This window comes from Sciurus vulgaris (genome assembly GCF_902686455.1).
Source record: "Sciurus vulgaris genome assembly, chromosome: 9".
Classification (NCBI taxonomy): Eukaryota; Metazoa; Chordata; class Mammalia; order Rodentia; family Sciuridae; genus Sciurus; species Sciurus vulgaris.
In genome coordinates this window covers 97,860,794-97,880,945 of record NC_136469.1, presented here as the reverse complement: position 1 = coordinate 97,880,945, position 20,152 = coordinate 97,860,794, and positions in this window count along the sequence as shown.

Genomic DNA, 20,152 nt, shown 5'->3' with positions numbered 1-20,152 from the left:
CAGGAAAGAAATTCCGCTGTCTCATCAACACTGGAGCAGATAGGACTGTGTTAAGAAAGGAGGAAGTTCCACCTCAATGGAGGTTGATTCCTGGCCCCAGTTGCTTGGGGTAGGAGGTAATACTAAATCAGAAGAGACCAAAGATTGGCTCAAATGGCGGGATGTGGATGGTGCCCAGGGAGACGTGCGCCCCCTCGTGGCCTCAGGTCTTACTGCAAATTTACTAGGACAGGGTATCTTAGGGGAAGCAGAGGTCTATATAACAACTGATCACAAGGCAGTGTATGATGACCTCCTTGAGCAAGAGGAATATGAACAGCAATTTAATCTATCTGGCCCTTTTAGCAATTACAGAGAAGACCCTCTTTTTGAGGCATCTAGGCAGAAGGTCCCAGCTCCCCGGGTAAAGCCTCACCCCAAATCCTAAGGGCCACTGTTCCAATAACGCCAGCCATCCAATGGCTCCCAGGTCCCCCAATATGGGTGGAACAGTGGCCATTACCCCAAAATAAGCTTCAACATTTAAGAAATATTGTACAAGAACAACTAACCTTAGGTCAAAAAATCAGCCTTTAACTGCCTTCCAACAACACTGGGCCAATCAGGTGCCTTACCTGAAAGTTGAAGTTGAGTGGAAAGATCCATTAACTGGATGCTGGCATGGTCTTGATCCATTAATAAGTGCTGGCAGAGGTTTTGGATGTGTATTCCCAATTGGAGAACCAAACCCTATCTGGGTGCCCACCAGGAACCTCAAATACCATCAACCAGAACAATATAATTCACCCAAGAGCACACCCTCTTGAGGTATGTTTACTGCAAGTATTCTAAAATCCCTCCTCCTCCTCCAACTTCGACTCAGCTGTTTCTGCTTCCATTCCCCAGGCCACGAGGTCCCATATATACCGGTGTGGAGGGAGTAACCAGCCCAACCATCAGTGGCATGTCCTAGTAAGGAGTATGATGTAGTAGCCCCAGTCCCCACAAGTATTGGGAGATAATTGTTTCACAATTTTCTGCGTCCAAACCTGAATTGATTACTAACCAGGAATAAGGGTTAAAATGCCCTAGGCATCAAGTTTCTGCTGGAGCATTTTAGCCCCTTTCAGATCCAAATCTCAGTCAAGGCTTACATTGAATGTAAATAGAGAAAGCCTGAAGGCTCACTGGGAGACTGGTCTCAAACCCAAAGAAAAAGGAGAGCAAAAGGAGTCTTACCTGAACTCCAGCAAAAGTAAATGTTATGGTGCTTTACTAAAGTAATTAACGTATCATTTTTCCAGGACTCTTGTTTTTTTGAATTCTACATTTTGTTTTGAGCTCATGAATTTTTGATCAATTTTTTTTTTTTTTTTTTATTCAACTAGAGTTTTTGAACATCTGTTACATTGCAATGGAGATTTACCTATAAGTTACAAGGCCTTCGATTTTGTGTTATGTGTATATCATGCTGTCTGGTGTCATGTTTTGTCTGTATCAAAACTGAGCGCTCCTAAAATTAAAATTTAAAAGTGGATCCAAATACTTTTAATTCATGTGATTTAAAAAGGTTCGATTTAAACTTGGTAAACTAATAGAAGTAAAATGTCTTGAAAATAACTTGCAAGTCTCTAGGTGGTCAAACTACAAAGCAATAGTAACAAAAACAGCGTGGTATTGGCACCAAAATAGACGGTAGATCAATGGTACAGAATAGAGCACACAGACACAAATCCAAATAAATACAACTTTCTCATACTAGACAAAGGGGCCAAAAATATGCAATGGAGAAAAGACAGCCTCTTCAACAAATGGTGCTGGGAAAACTGGAAATCCATATGCAACAGAATGAAACTAAACCCCTATCTCTCACCCTGCACAAAACTCAACTCACAATGGATCAAGGACCTTGAAATCAGACCAGAGACCCTGCATCTTATAGAAGAAAAAGTAGGTCCAAATCTTCACCTTGTTGGCTTAGGAGCAGACTTCCTTAATAGGACTCCCATAGCACAAGAAATAAAAACAAGAATCAACAACTGGGATAGATTCAAACTAAATAGCTTTCTCTCAGCAAAGGAAACTATCAGCAACGCAAAGAGAGAGCCTACAGAGTGGGAGAATATCTTTGCCTCTCATACTTCAGATAGAGCACTAATTTCCAAAATATATAAAGAACTCAAAAAACTCTACACCAAGAATACAAATAACCCAATCAACAAATGGGCTAAGGAAATGAACAGACACTTCACAGGAGAAGATGTACAAGCAATCAACAGATATATGAAAAAATGTTCAACATCTCTAGTAATAAGAGAAATGCAAATCAAAACTACACTAAGATTCTATCTCACTCCAATTAGACTGGCAATTATAAAGAACACAAGCAACAATAGGTGTTGGAGAGGATGTGGGGAAAAAGGTACACTCATCCATTGCTGGTGGGACTGCAAATTAGTGCAGCCACTCTGGAAAGCAGTGTGGAGATTCCTTAGAAAACTTGGAATGGACCTACCATTTGACCCAGCTATCCCACTCCTCGGCCTATACCCGAAGGACTTAAAATCAGCCCACTACAGAGATACAGCCACATCAATGTTCATAGCGGCTCAATTCACACTAGCCAGACTATGGAACCAACCTAGATGCCCTTCAATTGATGAATGGATAAAGAAACTGTGGTATATATATATAATGGAATATTACTCAGCTATAAAGAATAATAAAATTACTATTGCTTTGTAGTATAGTTGAAGTTCTGGTATTGCGATACCCCCTGTTTCATTCTTCCTGCTAAGGATTGCTTTAGCTATTCTGGGTTTCTTTTTCTTCCAGATGAATTTCATGATTGCTTGCTCTATTTCTGTGAGGTACGTCATTGGGATTTTAATTGGAATTGCATTGAATCTGTATAGCACTTTTGGTAGTATGGCCATTTTGACAATATTAATTCTTTCTATCCAGGAACATGGGAGATCTTTCCATCTTCTAAGGTCTTCCTTAATTTCTTTCTTCAGTGTTTTGTAGTTTTCATTGTAGAGATCTTTTACCTCTTTGGTTAGATTGATACCTAAGTATTTTATTTTTTTTTCAGGCTATTGCAAATGGAGTTGTTTCCTCATTTCCCTTTCAGCTGTTTCATCGCTTGCGTATAAAAATGCTGTAGAATTATGTGTGTTGATTTTATAGCCTGCTATTTTGCTGAATTCATTGATGAGGTGTAGAAGTTTTCTGGAGGAGGTTTTTGGATCCTCTAAATGTAGAATCATGTCATCCGCAAATAGTGACACCTTAAGTTCCTCTTTTCCTATTCGTATCACTTTAATTTCTTTAGTCTGCCTAATTGCTCTGGCTAGAGTTTCAAGGACAATTTTGAAAAGAAGTGGTGAAAGAGGACATCCCTGTCTTGTTCCCATTTTTAAATGGAATGCTTTCAGTTTTTCTCCATTAAGAATGATGTTGGCCATGGGCTTAGCATAAATAGCCTTTACAATGTTCAGGTATGTTCCTACTATCCCTATTTTTTCTAGTGTTTTCAGCATGACGGGGTGTTGTATATTGTCAAATGCTTTTCTGCATCAATTGAAATAACCATATGATTCTTATCCTTAAGTCTATTGACATGATGGATTACATATATTGATTTACAGATGTTAAACCATCCTTGCATTCCAGGAATGAACCCCACTTGATGGTGGTGCACAATTTTTTTAATATGTTTTTGGATACGGTTTGCCAATATTTTGTTAAGGATCTTAGCATCTATATTCATCAAGGATATTGTTCTAAAATTTTCTTTCCTTAATGTGTCTTTTCCTGGTTTGGGTATGAGGGTGATATTAGCTTCATAGAATGAGTTCAGTAGGGTACCCTCCTTTTCTATTTCCTGGAATACTTTGAGAAGTATTGGAATGAGTTCTTCTTTGAAGGTCTTGTAGAACTTGGCTGAGAATCCGTCTGGTCCTGTGCTTTTCTTGGATGGTAGATTTTTAATGGCTTCTTCTATTTCATTGCTTGATATTGATCTGTTTAAATCGTGTATGTCCTCCTGGTTCAGTTTGGGAGGATCATATGTCTCTAGAAATTTATCAATGTCTTCAGTACTTTCTATTTTGTTGGAATACAGATTTTCAAAGAAGCTTCACATTATGTTCTGTATCTCAGTGGTGTCTGTTGTGATATTTCCTTTTGCATCCTGTATTTTGGTAATTTGAGTGTTCTCTCTCCTTCTCTTTGTTAGTGTGCCTAAGGGTTTACCTATTTTGTTTACTTTCTCAAAGAACCAACTTTTTGTTATGTCAATTTTTTGAATAGTTTCTTTTGTTTCAATTTCATTGATTTCAGCTCTGATTTTAATTATTTCCTGTCTTCTACTACTTTTGTTGTTATTCTATTCTTCTTTGTCTAGGGCTTTGAACTGTAATGTTAGGTCATTTAATTGTCGACTTTTCATTCTTTTCTGTAATGCACTCCATGCAATGAATTTTCCTCTTAGTACCGCTTTCATAGTGTCCCAGAGATTTTGACATGTTGTATCATCATTCTCATTGACCTCTAAGAATTTTTTAATCTCCTCCATGATGTTTTTTGTTATCCATGTTTCATTCAATAGCATATTATTTAGTCTCCATGTGTTGGAGTAATTTCCTTTTTTTGCTTTGTCATTGATTTCTACTCTCAGTCCATTATGATCTGGTAGAACACAAGGCAGGGCAGCATCTCTATTTTTTTGCATTTCCTAAGGGCTGCTTTGTGGCATAACATATGGTCTCTTTTCGAGAAGGTTCCATGTGCTGCTGAGAACAAAGTGTATCTGCTCGTTGATGGATGGAATATTCTATATATGTCTATTAAGTCTAGGTTATTGATTGTGTTATTGAGTTCTATGGTTTCTTTGGTTGGATTTTGTTTTTAAGATCTATCTAGTGGTGACAGCGGTGTGTTAAAGTCACCCAGAATTATTGTGTTGTGGTCTATGTGATTCTTGAAATTGAGAAGGATTTGTTTGATGTACAGGGACGCACCATTGTTTGGGGCATAAATATTTACTATCATTATGTCTTCCTGATTTATGGTTCCCTTAAGCAGTACAAAATGTCCTTCTTTATCCCTTCTGACTAATTTTGGCTTGAAGTCCACTTTATCTGATATAAGGATGGAAACCCCCACTTTTGTACTGGGTCCATGTGCATGGTAGGTTTTTTTTCCCATCCTTTCACCTTTAGTCTGTGGATGTCTTTTTCTATGAGATGAGTCTCTTGCAGGAGCATATTGTTGGGTCTTTCTTTTTAATCCATTCTGCCAGTCTGTGTCTTTTGATTGATGAGTTTAGGCCATTAACATTCAGGGTTATTATTGAGAAATGATTTGTATACCCAGTCATTTGGCTTATTTTTGGTTTTTAAGTTGGCTTGGTTTCTCCTTTGAGTGGTTTTTATCTAAGGTAGTTCCTCCCTTTGCTGAACTACATTGTTGCTTTTCATTTCTTCCTCATGGAGTATTTTGTTGAGAACATTCTGTAGTGCAGGCTTTCTATTTGTAAATTCTTTTAACTTTTGTTTATCATGGAAGGATTTTATTTCATCTTCAAATCTGAAGGTTAGTTTTGCTGAGTATAGGATTCTTGGTTGGCAACCATGTTCTTTAAGAGCTTGAAATATGTTGGTCCAGGCCCTTCTAGCTTTTAGAGTCTGGGTTGAGAAGTCTGCTGCTATCCATATAGGTCTCCCCCTACATGTAATCTGATGCTGTTCTCTCGAGGCCTTCAAAATCCTATCTTTATTTTGAATGTTAGGCATGTCCATTATAATGTGCCTTGGTGTGGATCTGTTTTCATTCTGTGCATTTGGTGTTCTGTAAGCCTCTTGTATTTGATTTTCCATTTCATTCTTCATGTTTGGGAATTTTTCTGATATTATTTCATTGAATAGGTTGTTCATTCCTTTGGTTTGTATCTCTGTGCCTTCCTCCATCCCAATAATTCTTAAATTTGGTCTTTTCATGATGTCTCATAATTCTTGGAGATTCTATTCATGATTTCTTACCATCTTCTCTGTTTGGGCGACTTTATTTTCAAGATTAAATATTTTGTCTTCATTGTCTGAGGTTCTGTCTTCCAAGTGGTCAAGTCTGTTGGTGATGCTATCCATTGAGTTTTTTATTTGGTTTATTGTCTCCTTCATTTCAAGGATTTCCATTTTTTTTTTTTTTTTTTTTTGAGAATCTCTATCTCTTTGTTGAAATGATCTTTTGATTCCTGCAGGTGCTCTTTCAGCTTATTGGTATTATCATTCATTGCTTGCATTTGCTCTCTTATCTCATCTTTTTCTTCGCGAATCATCTTAATCATGTATAATCTGAAGTCCTTTTCTGACATTTATTCTAACATACTGTCATTGGATTCTATTACTATAGAATCTAGATTTGTTTGGATCATTTTCTTCCCTTGTTTTTTCATGTTGTTCATGTATCTTCCCCTCTAGCGCTGCAGATCTGGGGTATTGCAGATTTCCCCCTATAGGCCTATAGTGGCCCTATAGGCTTCCAAAACCCTTTCTTTAAGGAGGAGATCAGTATTAGCGGTGCCCAATTCAGACACTATGCAATCCTAGACCAAATAGCCCCTATGGGGACAATAGCATCATGTAAATAAGGGAGAAAGCAACTCTGAGGGAACAGGTAAACAGAAGGAAAAGAAAGCAAGAAACATAAAGAAATAAAAACTTAATTTTTTTTTAAAGGAGAAAAAAGAAAATCTACTGTATAATAGTCATATACTAATGAAACCTCCCAGTGTTCAGTAGCCTGATGTATGAGAGGTACCTGACAATGAGCTTCAAGCCTCCAGCAGGCATCTCAGGATGGGATTTGCCCCACCCGAAGATTGGAGCTAAGGCTTCCAGGATTATCCAAGATGGCTGCTCTGGCTTCCAAATGTGTTGGCAAATGGGGAGCTGCAGCTCAGGGGTGGACGTGGTCAGCTGGAGGTCCTGGAGACAGGATGCAGTTGGTTCTGCAGTGGTCCTGGAGGTTGGGTGTGTTTGGTGTGGTTGTGGGATCCAGGAGGCCGGGTGCAATCAGTTGGTCTGGGTTCCCGGTGATAGGGCACAGTCAGTTGGTCTGGGGGTCCTGGCGGCAGGGAGCAGTCAGTTGATGTGAGAGACTCAGAGGCAGGGAGTGATCAGTTGGGCTGAGGGATCCTGGAGACGGGACTCAGTCAGTCTGGTCAGGGGTCCTACAGGGCCTGGCTGTTGTCTCAAAATGGTGGCAGCCATGTGCAATCAAACCTGCAGGTACTGTAACAGTGAACTTCCAGGCAGCAGCAGGCAGCTGGTTCTCCACTGGTGGTCTGCGGTCAATCTGCTGGCAGCTGTCGGATGATTGGGAGGTGAACCTCGAGTGTTGGGTGATGGATAGGGGTAAGGCAGGCGATGGACAGGCGAGAGGCAGGCAAATGGTGGATGATAGATGCCTGATAGTGAGCAATCTGCTCTCAAAAAAGGCATCGATATGCTGGCAGATTGCAGGTGATCACAGCAGACAAATGGGGTAAAGAGCAGGGGATCCATAAGCAGCAAAAACTGCCTCACGGAGAAACAGATATCCTCTGCTTGAATCTGGCATTGTGGAGCGACAAGGAACGCAGCCTCCTTCTAGACTGCCATCTTGGATCCCCTGAATTTCTTAACTGAAATAATGGCAGCTAGAATACAGCAGAATAACATTTTCAATGCATTAAGAAAAAAATTGAATGTCAGTCTCAGATGTCATATGAAGTCAAAATACCTGTCAACTATTAGGACAAAAAAACATTTTATACAAACACAACATCATGAAACTATCAGAAACCAAGAAGGTGGAATTCTGCATGATATACATAAAGACTTGAGGAAATTGATTCTGATTTAAGGGTATCATATTCATTAAGGGATACTTTGAAATAAAACTTACAGATGTTAGGATTAATCCAAGCTCTTAGGTGTTTGGCTTTCCTAGAAATACTACTGCCATTTAGTAAGACTGAAAAATAATATGAAAGAGAAATTGATGGGTGTAGGAACATAGTGAATTTATTTTCAGACATGTTGATCTTAAGATACCTTTACATGATCCATGAATAAATGCAAGTATGTATTTGTATTCAGAATCCAAAACGCATGGGAGAAGCCTGAGCTAGTTATAAAATATGTAAACAATATGTATCTAAGGATTGTAAAATCATGGACATGGATGATATCTCCCCATAAGGAAATATAAAATAAAAAGGAAGTAGGTCAGGACTGAATTCTGGGAAACTCCAACAATTAATGAAAAATCTTGCCCATGAGCTGAAAAGTTGATTTTAGTTTATACAGTGATTTTCACTTCTTAGAGAACAAGTGTGTTTATAAATCCATAATACTCTTTGGGCCCTTCTCAACTTTTAATTTTCATTAAGAGCGTAATAGTTGCCTACAATATTTAATGGATTTTTTTAAAAAATTTTATTCAAAGAACATATAGAAGTTTCTAAATGATGATTGCAAAGATAAATAATATTGATTAAATTATAATAACCAAAAAGTTGTTGATTTTTTTGCATTTATTCAACAAGTATTTATTAAAGGCTTATTATATGTCTGATTTGAACCTTCTCAAAGTTTACTTTCCAGTGAAAGAGCCAGAAAACAAAGATTATACAATGCTATTAAGAAAAATAAGTAGTCAGAAATTAAAGAAAGGAACCATGGACTCTTTTAGATGTAGCATGCTAAATCCTCATCAGTGAAGATGTAAAATGAGAGAGAGGAGCAGATCTTAAGGATATCCAAAGGAAAGCATTCCATGCAGCCCCTTGGTTCAGGGAGACTAGGATCCATAAGGAAGGTAGAAAGTGTGATTCCATTAGTCAAGGAAGTTAAACTACATTTAGGGAAAGAAGAAAACAGCTTTATCTGTCTAGGGTGGGGGGCATTTGAAATAATGCAAAAAAAAAGTTATCAACTACTTTTTTAAACCATAGATCAAGCAGAATCTTCAGCTTTTAAAGAGTCATGGGAGATTTTATAGCTGCATTTAGGTATATGAGCAGGGGTATAAAAATGAAGAAACAAAAATCCTTTCTGATTTATAATAAGGGATAATAAATTTAAAATAATCACTTATATTGAGGTTCAGTTCACATTAATGTATTTCTCTGTCCAAATCCTAATCCTGTTTCTTCAATGTGCTATTGAGCCAAAAAATGCTCTAGATTCCCTAAAGTTCTTTGAATTGGACACAAATATGAAGTACTACATCATTGGAAATCATTAGTCAAATCAATGAACCTTAGCTTATTAGTAAAATACCTTAAATTTGATCTATAACTCATTTATCAATTCAAAGAAATATTCAAGATGTTTTCAAAATTAAGCATTGGTACTTCTGGAATGCCTGAGCTACCACTCCAGGTAGGGAAGAATAGTTCTTTGGCATTTAGAGAACACTTTGCATCCTTGACCACCCAGGCTTTCTGGATATCAATTACAGGAGGGTCTAACTGGACACTCTACAGCAGCATATCAGTTTTGTAAACTCTGCAGATGTTGTAAAAATTTATTTTTTTTTCTTTATAAAAAATGGCATGCTCTTGCCATTATTTTCAAAGTTAAGCTCTTTAGTGTGTCTTTCAATTGTATGCCATCTGTTTCCTGTTACCCTCTTGCATCTACTTACACTTATCTTTCAGTACTATCGGTGCACAAGTTCCATCTCGACCCACTAATGTGATTATGTTTTTCTTACTGATGTATTTTGAATATGTGCTCCTGACTTTTGTGTAAACCTTTGCTATAGAAGGAAATCATTTCTTCACTCCTGTTACACTATCTTCTCCAAACCTTAAAATTCCTATTTAAATATCCCTGATTGGTGCAATTATCTTAAATGATAACTGGGCTCTGGGACATGTGATTAACTCAATGTCTTATTCAGAGCTTAAGTGCATACTTTCTTCTACAGGGTTTTTTTTCATGTCTACATTTTAGTATATATTTGCCTTGTAGTTCCCATATATGTATAAATTTCAATTATTCTTAATGTCTTTCCTAAGACCTAATATAATGCTATTCATCAATCAGGAAATAGCAAAACATTCATTTTCTGGTGGTTCATTGCATAGTAGCTTATTTTTCTAACTAGTGTATTCACTTTGGGGACCTAGAGGATTTCTAAAATTTTATGGCATTGTGTATATACATTTTCTAGTTTTCTGATAGGAAAAAGCAACATATGTTTAAAGGAACTTCTGTCTCTGATACTGCAAAAGAGGCACACTAAAAATTTGCCATAATGAAGAGTCTTAAAATAAAATGTATAGCGATGCAGAAGCTAATCTGATTGAAAACATTTCACCATATTACTTCAGGGGAATAGGTCTGAATATGTGCAAATTTTCTAAGAGGATAAGTCCCAAAGTAGTCAGTTGAGATCTCAGTATATTCTTTGAAAATGGATATCATAAATAATGACATGCCTTCTATATCTATCAATGAATATTTCCATTCTTTCTTTTGAACAGTAAATTGAAAAAACACTCACATATAAGCATGTTAAGGCATATTCTGAGATGACAATACATTGTCAGCACATTTACACATGCCATTATTGGAGTAAGTGAGTGATTCATGAGAAGAAACACTGACCTGGATTTGGAACATTTTTAAAAGAAGTTGTGCCAAACCCTAAGCAACTTCATTCAGTATTCATAGGACCACTGTGGATAGATGCTGTATTTGTTTACAAAAATGCAATGGCATATGATAGATGCCTGAAGATTTTTTACCAAACTAGTATAGTTGATAAGGGAATTTTTAATTAATATAATTCTTAAAATGTATTAATAGCAGAATTTAAACTGTCAGTACTTCCAACTGCCTAATGTTATTGAAGTGATGAATGATCAACTGAATAGCACTTTATCTTACTCTAAAGTAAGATACTATGCCTTTCTAAAACTCTCACATCAAATACTTTTTAAGTATGTTATATAAAAGGAAGGTGAAAAGAACAAGCTGTACAAAGTTCAAATGAAATAAAACAAATGAGCAAATTAACCACTTATTACGATTGGCTAATTTAAAAAGATAACTTGGAGTGAAATGGATGGTAGTATGTTTAACTCATGTTCACAACTGTATGTACATCAAAATAATACATAAATACCCTCAACACAGCAGGGTGTGGTATGGCATACCTGTAATCCCAGCAATGGGTGCTGTGGAGACTGGAGGATCACAAGTTCAAGGCCAGCCTGGGCAAATTTACAAGACCAGTCTCAAAAATTAAAAAAGAGCTGGGACTGGTGGGACATGGTGGTGCAGATCTGTAATCCCAGTGGCTCAGGAGGTCGAGGCAGGAGGATTCCAAGTTCAAGACCAGTCTCAGCAACTTAGTGAGACCCTAAAAAGTTTAGCAAGACCATGTGTCAAAATAAAATAAGTAAGAAAAAAGGCTAGGGATGAAGTTCAGTAATAAAGCAGTTTGGGTTCAAAACCCAGTACCAAAACAAACAAATAAAAAAATTCCTCAACACAAATATAATGAGATCCACAAATACAAAACAGTTATAGTATAAAGAAACTTTGTGGTAAACAAATACTCTTACAACTAATCAAGAGAAAAATGGGGAAATGTAATTGAACTTAGGCTAGTAGTGGCTAATATTGCCTATTTTTATATTTAATTGTTATTATTCCTAAATGGTGTTTAGCTTATGATACTGTACTATAAATATACTTTTCACTTCACAGGAAAAATCTTCCAAAATACATAAAATATTACCTAACTTAAAAAGAAAATCTTCTTAAATTCTTGGACTATATTTTTATTTCATACTCATTATGTTTAGAACTAATTTCATCTGTTTTATATTTTGCATACCCTTTCTTTGTTGCTATTGCTTTTATTAATATGTTCCATGTATTAGTGTGTAAAAGTGCACAAGTATGCATGTACAAACACCAGTAAGAGGAAGGATGGATTCTGAGTGGCAAAGAATTAGCTTTTATTTTCTATCTCATTATCACATATTTCAGCAGTGAAAAACTCATCATTTTTCATGTATCCCATAATCTTTGCCATAATATATACATAGGATTCTTTTTATCCCCCAAATGACTAAATAAGAATTCAGTCATCCTAGTATGATACTGTAACAGTATTTTAAGACTGCTAATATTAAATGCATGTTTTAAGTAAGCTCTTTTCATAGTCATCTTGACCTGTTTCTTGATTCTTCCCATATTGCCTTAATGATTTGAGTGGGCTCATGAAACAACCTCTGAAAATATTTTAAAAAGCTTGAAAATTGTTTCTCTCTTTCTCTTGTCTCTGCTAAATGTATATTGTATTTTGAAGATTGTTTAATGGCATGAGTGACACTATATTTAAGTGTCAGGATAAATTTATTTTATTCAAGAAAAAAATAAATTATATTACTACATATTTAAGCATTATATGAAGTAAGAAAAAACAGGATTGTTTAAATATTTCCCTTAAAAAGGGGTTGAAATGATTAGTGCTCTATTGTATTTTTGAGGTTTCAATTGCAAATTGCAAATTACAACATGAAATTCAAAAAATAAAGGCATGTATCCAGGTATCTAATCCAGTATTATACACATACTAGATAATTTACAGTTGTTGGTGATAATGCCTACAAATTCCAAATATGTGTTTAGTACTGAAATATATTTTGCGTGTTACAAACAGAAATGTTTTATTTTCAATATATTTTAGATACAAAAGTAATAATTCTATACAGTCTGTGAACTGAAATTTATCCTCTGAAGACCTTGCCATACAGAGACGTCTTTTTTTTTTCTTTTTTAATGAATTTTTAATTTGTTTTAATTAGTTATACATGACAGAATGCATTTTGATACATCATACATAAATGCAGTATAACTTCTCATTCTTCTGGTTGTACATGATGTAGAGGCACACTGGTTGTGTATTCATATATGCACATAGGGATAATGTCCGATTCATTCTATCATTCCACCCCCAATATCCCCTTCCCTCCCTCCACTCACCTCTGTCTAGTCCAAAATACCTCTATTCTCCACGCCCCTTGTGAATTACCATCCACATATCAGAGAAAACATTCAGCCATTGGTTCTTTGGGATTGACTTATTTCACTTAGCATAATATTCTCCAGTTCCTTCTATTTACTGGCAATGCCATAATTTCAGAATGAAGGTTTTCTAATGTCTGAATATAGTATACTTATAACCATGTTGCTTTATAAAGTTATATATAGCTAACATAGAATATTTTCAGTGAAAAGATTTCCAAACCAATTTAGTTCTAATTTTAGGGGCAGAATTTTTGTATGAGACAGAGGCAAATCTTAATTGATTTTGTGATTTAAGAAGAGGTGGAGGTAGTCAATACATTTTTCCATTGGCTTTGTTAGATTATAAAATACTTTATGTCTTTCACGGTATTTCTCCCTATTATTTTTGTTACAGAAATATATACCTTTTTGACTTTCAATTACTTCCTATTATCTCTAAAATATCTCCAAATGATTTTTAATTCCTTTTAAGAAAAACTACTTAGAGTGTAACTCAATATTCTCCATATACTTTCTCAAACATCTTTTTACCAACTTTTCTATCTCTGTAGCTTGTCTCCCAAGGTTCTAGAACTCAAGTTCATAATTTTTCAATTCGTTTTTAGACTTTTTCTTTTAGCCACAGTCCAAGTTCCATCAATATCAGTAAAAATTCTGTTCATTGGAGCAAATGCCCATCAGAGGACAGTATCATTCAATATATATGAATGCTCCAAATAATTTATGTCAGTATTCTTTTTACTATTTTATTTAATTTTACTAAAACTCAGGATGAAGGCATATTTTATTAATATTATTTTCCTAAGAAAACTCAAGAATATTTAGAAAAATACAAAGGATACCTATAATTTTTAGACTTGTAAGACAAATTTAGTAGGTGAAAATTTCAATGACAAAATACAAAAATGGTTACTTTAGACCAGTAATAGTTATTTAAATATGGGTAAGAGACATCATCAAATAAAACATTGTAAATGCAGTGCAATGATATATAGAATATTGGTGTAATTATATGAAAAAAATTCAAAGGAAAAAAACCTCACAAGGTGGAGATACATTTAGTTATACAAAATAGGTTAAATATACTACATATTGCAGTTTTTTTTAGATAACTAGTATTAACTGTTGTTCTAAATATTTTTAAAATAATCCGTATCTAGGAATAACTGAAATTAATAATAATACTATAGATAGTCTTAGTTTCCATCAATTATAACACATAGAAATCTATTCAAAAAATATACCTAACATTTTAAAAATACTTTAATTAAGCTCAAGACCCTTCTCTTTCACCTGAATTCATTTGAATACTTTACCATTTGTCCATACAAATAATTACTGAGACCCTGTTATGTGTTGAAGGGAGAGAACGCTGTGAGTTCTGCTTGATTCTGACATACCCCACCACAATCACCTATGTATCTATCTTTGCTCTCTATGGTTGTTTCTAGATGAGGGTTCTCCCCTATTCCTAAAACAATTCAGCTTCTCTAAAACATCAACTGTGCTTCCAATAGTCTCTGCCCATTGCGGTCATCCATTGCCCTTCATATTGTGCTTTTCTTCACTAAAGGCATCATATTTTTGTTCTCTGCTTTTTCATTGATCACTATTTATGTCTTCTGATTATTTTGATATCTAGCAATTCTCCCTGCAATCTGATCTCTCAGTTCTTTGAATTCCTCACTTCTCATGATCTTACTCTTCACTTTCTCCTGTGTCCATAACCTAGACATTACCAAAAATGTCACCATATCCAAGCTTCAGGCAAAATTTTCCTTCTCTTTCATCTCCAACTCCTCTTTTCCTAGTCCATTTCCTTTAATGTTATTATTATTATTATTATTATTTATAACATGTAGAGAGCAGCTGGGATATCATACCAACTCCCCTCATGTTAACACTTATGTCCTTAATGACTGATTCCATGATTGCTCATGATAACTACCATCTTGTATGCCAACTCAACATCCTTGGATTTTTTATCCCTCCACTGTGCTGAGAATTTGTGATTAATATTTTTTTGGCAAAATACAACTACTACATCTTCCAGAATCTATTGTTTAATAGAGTTATTCTTCTTTTTTTTTTTTTTTTTTTTTTCAAATACCATTTTTTTTTTTTTTATGGTTTCAACCTTGGAATTGAATTTATTATAAGCAGTTTTTTACTTATTGAAATATCTACTTTAAAATTGCATTTTTTTTATTGTAAACAAATGGGATACATGTTGTTTCTCTGTTTGTACATGGCGTAAAGGCATACCATTTGTGTAATCATAAATTTACATAGAGTAATGTTGTTTGATTCATTCTGTTATTTTTTCCCTTCCCCCCACCCCTCCCACCCCTCTTTACCCTCTATACAGTGCTTCCTTCCTCCATACTTGCCCCCCTCCCTAACCCTAACTCTAACCCTAACACTAACCCTTCCCTCCCCCCCATTATGTGTCATCCTCCACTTATTAGCAATATCATTCGTCCTTTGGCTTTTTGAGTTATTCTTCTTAAAGTTAAGTCAGATCATTCTATTTTCTTATTCAAAATATTCAATTGATTTTAATTATATTTATAATAAAATAGAAAATATCACACCTGGACAATGAAACCTACAGAATATGGTCCCACTTTCCTTTTGTCCATACCATTTTGGGCTCTGTCCTTGCCTCACTGGGCTCCAGCTATAGTGTCCTCATTGCTGGTCTTTGAAAATAGAAATGCTGGCTCTTCCTTCAGGGCTCTTGCCATGTTCTCCTCTTTTTTGACCATTCTATTCCAGTTATTTGCATGACTCACTACTCTGATTTAGATTTTTGCTCAAGTATAACCTAAGAAGTGTAACCCAAGAACCCTTCTTTAAACACTCATTTAAAACTGCACCTGCTTTCCACTCTATTTTCTATCTTGTTATTTATTTTTTCTTTGTACTTATCACTTCTTGGCATTCTATTGCATTAACCATATTTTCAATTTATTATTTCTATCACAGTAGAATATATTTTTTCTTCTGTATTCCCTGCTATATTAGTAGGACCAAGAAAATGTCTGGCATTTAGTATTTGCTCATAATTATTTGCTGAATAAGTAGCACAGGGAACACAGAGCTGAGGAATTATACCAAGGGAATAATGGGAGTGAAAGCATTAGAAGGAATGCAAGTAGCACTTGCTTGAAGTATATTGGGACTGTGAGTTATTGAAAGAATACCGGAAAGAGAGGATGAGTGCTAAGCCAAGTACTAAGCCAACGGAAAGGGCACAGGGAAAGGAGTCTTGAAGTGTCTACACTATTTAAGGTCAGGATTATGCTAGTTGTCAAAGCCTATACCCTTTCATTTATCGATAAATTTTATCTTTTGTTTATCATTAATCCATTGAAGGATTTCAAAAAGGAGAGTGACATGAACTCACTACGTTTTAAAAATACTTATAAAGTCACAAATAAATAAATTTCATTGTATAAAAACAAATTATTTCACATACTAAGCACAAAAGAATATAAAATCTCTGTCATGTTAGTTATTCTAAAAACAGTCTAAGAGAATATATACACGTAACTGGGATACAAATTGAAGATTACAAACCAAGATGATAACACAGGTAAGACTATGAATAATGAAATTGCTGCTTCATTCTAAAATAGACATTTAATTTCATTTACTATCCTTTGTATTCTAAAAAGTGTTTCCAGAGCAAAATTTCCATACAGAATGATGATTAGGTTATGCAAATTTATTATTAATTAAAATTGCATCTTTCATATCATTTCTGAATGGAAGGGTGAATGATACTGCCAAAGGTCAGAAAAACAATTATCAATAAAAGTTAATATATTATAAAATTTCTTCCACCTCAGTCTGTATCTGATTTTGGTCCATTATTGTGAATTATCATGATTATTAATAAAGCCTGAATATTAAAGAATAATTGAACTTATTTAGTTTGTCTGGAATATATGTCATTAGTAAATCATGAAAGTTACTTTGTCAGATGTTACTGACCAGTATATGGAAATACCACTATCAGTTTGATTTCTGGTTTCCTAAAGAATAAATCCACATCATTATTGAAAAAGGAATCAAATGCTTTTCTGCTTCTTTTGAACTGCCCATGTCAGGCTACTTTAACATTCAGACACTATGAGTAGGTGTTCTACTTACTTAGAGATAAAGACATATATCTATACATCATGAACAAATAAACAATGACAAATGCAGCTTGAAAGTCAACTCCTGATTGAATCAATTATTTTCATTGACAAATTCCTGCATACCACTCAATTAGCATATATGCATGCTGAAAACATTATGCATAAGTCACCATTGTTGCCAGAGTGTGGAAGACACAGACTTGAAATGATCATGAAGGAGGTGACTGCTGAAGGTCAAAGAAACTACTTGACTTTCAGTTATACTCCTGCAATGAACTTTCCTTTTTTTCTACCCCTTCTCCTCTCCCCTTCTTTTTCTCCTCCCCTTCCCCCTCTTCTTCCTCATTCTTCTCCTCCTTTTCTCCCACTCTTTCTCCTTTGCCCCTGCTCCTCTTCCTCCTCTTCTCTCCCTGTCCCTCCCTTCTTTTCCTGTACACACATGTGTACTGTTCTTAGTTTTCCAACCTCAATCTTACTGTTCCCTCAATTAAATCTTGTTGCCGATCTCATGAGCCATCATAAACTAACATTCTTTCAATTGTTTGAACAATTTGATGTCATATCTTTAATGAGTGTATCTACTTTATCCTCCTGTTTACTTTCTTATCCTTTGAGACTCTATAAACTGAAATTTCCTTAAGGAATCTTCTTCAGACAAGCATTACTTGACAGTTTCTTTTCTATATTCCAATAATATCCTGAGTTTTCTTCTGTTTAGTGAGATCATACACTTTTTACATCATTTTATACATCTCTTGCTGCACTGTGAATCTTTCAAGTGTGAGACTTTAGGCTTGAAAAATCAGTTTTCTATCCACAAAAGTTAGATCAATTCCCCCCAATATTAGGCCTCCAATAAACAATATTGGCTATTTTGTTTTTACCCTCAACTTACTTGTCAATCATAAAATATTTAATAAATGATGTGTAATTCACATAAAGGTTTAATTTTAGTTTTCAATGTGGAATTATAGATTTTGATAATGATCATCAATAAGTATGTATCTCCTTCCTAATGGGTATCATTAAAAAGCTCTAAGAGAAAGAAGGCAATAAACATGTCCTACAGGGTTGTTGAATATTAATCTATCTCCTATGCCTCCTCTCAATTTCTCAGGACCATTATTTCCCAGATCCTCAGTCACAAATTCTGCTGTTTTCCACTGAGCTCCGATTGGATCCATGTGGTTTTACTGCCAGAGTGTACTGACTGTTTGCTCAACCGGGCTGAGATCTTTTTGTTTGGCAGTCTCTATATGCTCATAACAACATGTCACATGACCGACCTTCTTGTTTTTAACCACCATTTTCTAATAGAATGAACGAGTCATCAAAGGGCTTGTGATGTGGCTTTTGAAGAAACTGAAGAAATGGTAAAACAAAAATGTCAAAAGAGAAGTTTTTTCTTCAATGTGGAATCATTGACCATTGAGAAACAAATCTAAAGAGAGTTGGACAAAAAAAAAAGTTCTGTTTTTCTCTGACCCACTGACCGTACCATGTTGCTGAGATCTATCCTGCAGAGTACGCCTGCTGAACACCAGCTGTATTTTCCCAGCTTCAGATGAGTGAGCCTTTCTTTCTAGCTTTTTCCATTCTACCTCCATTTTCTCTCCTTCTTGCTCTCCTAGAACTTTACCTTCTCAGTCAAGGACTAGCAATACTTCTTGCCTCAGGTTTTATTTTCTGTGGATCAAGGTCTAAAATAGAATGAGTAAAAACAATGTTAGCCTATTAGAAGAGTGTATGATTTAAATGGATGAAAAATATTATGTAACCAATAGCAACAGAAATATTGTCTTCGTCAAAGCAGAGCTTTTAGCCACTTAATATTATGAACAGCTTTATATTGATGTTACATATAGATTCAATGGGATGCTACAACCAAAATTCCAAGAATTTATTCATATACTTGTCATTCTGTGCACAGCTAGTGCTGAGATAAAGAAAAATCTCAATAATTGTCTACCCAAAAAAAAAAAAAAAAAAGAAAGAAAGAAAGAAAAGGAAGGCTTGTAATGTACAATTCTCTCATGTTAAATAAACAAATATAGGGATATTTTACTCCAAATATATTGGAGTAAGTTCAAAGGATAGGAAACCCAGTGATCCCTGATTCTGTGAGCCATGTGTTGGTTTTCTAGTCAGGGTCTGAGAATGTGAGCCAGGTGCACATCTCACTTCTCACTTGCCCTTTTCTTACTTAGTCCTTGAGAGCCTCAGATTTAAAGTCTTTGAGGAAAATCATGAACAAAAGGTATAATCAAATACAGAAAACCAGACGTATGTTTCAATTGATGCCTGACAAAGACTTAAACTGTATGTGAACATTGGAGACATATGTTTGCCACAGTAGGGGTAAATAGACCTACTAGTGCAGAACCCATGAAGCAAAGAATCCTGCAGAGTCTTTTGAAAGTTTTTTATAGAGGGGGATGTGTTCACTGTGTCCAAATATGTGCATTGATTGCTTTTCATTTTTTAAATAAATATGCCATCATCTCTGCAATAGTGACTTGTTTATCAATATTGACACCTTGAGACACCTTAATCTTCTTGAAATGACATTGAATTTGATGTCATGATATGTTTCAGGAGACTTTCCGTATACAGAAGAGGACTGTAGTTCAGCAATCCAAGCTTCAGGTGACAGAAAGAATTTAACTGAAATGTTGGTATAAGACTGTAATGACTTGCAGAGTTCTCTCCTATTAACAATAGAAAGTGTACCAGAAGAAAAGAAGATAGCGCCAAGTGTATTATTTCACCTAAAGGTTTTTCAGTGGGACAGTATGTGAAGGCACTAATCCATAATTTCAAGTTACCCATCAATTTTCAAAAGTTCATCACAAGATCTAATTAAGACTTCGAAATGGGTGATAGGAATGTTTCAGTGCCATTATAGTCTTAGAGAATCACCATGAT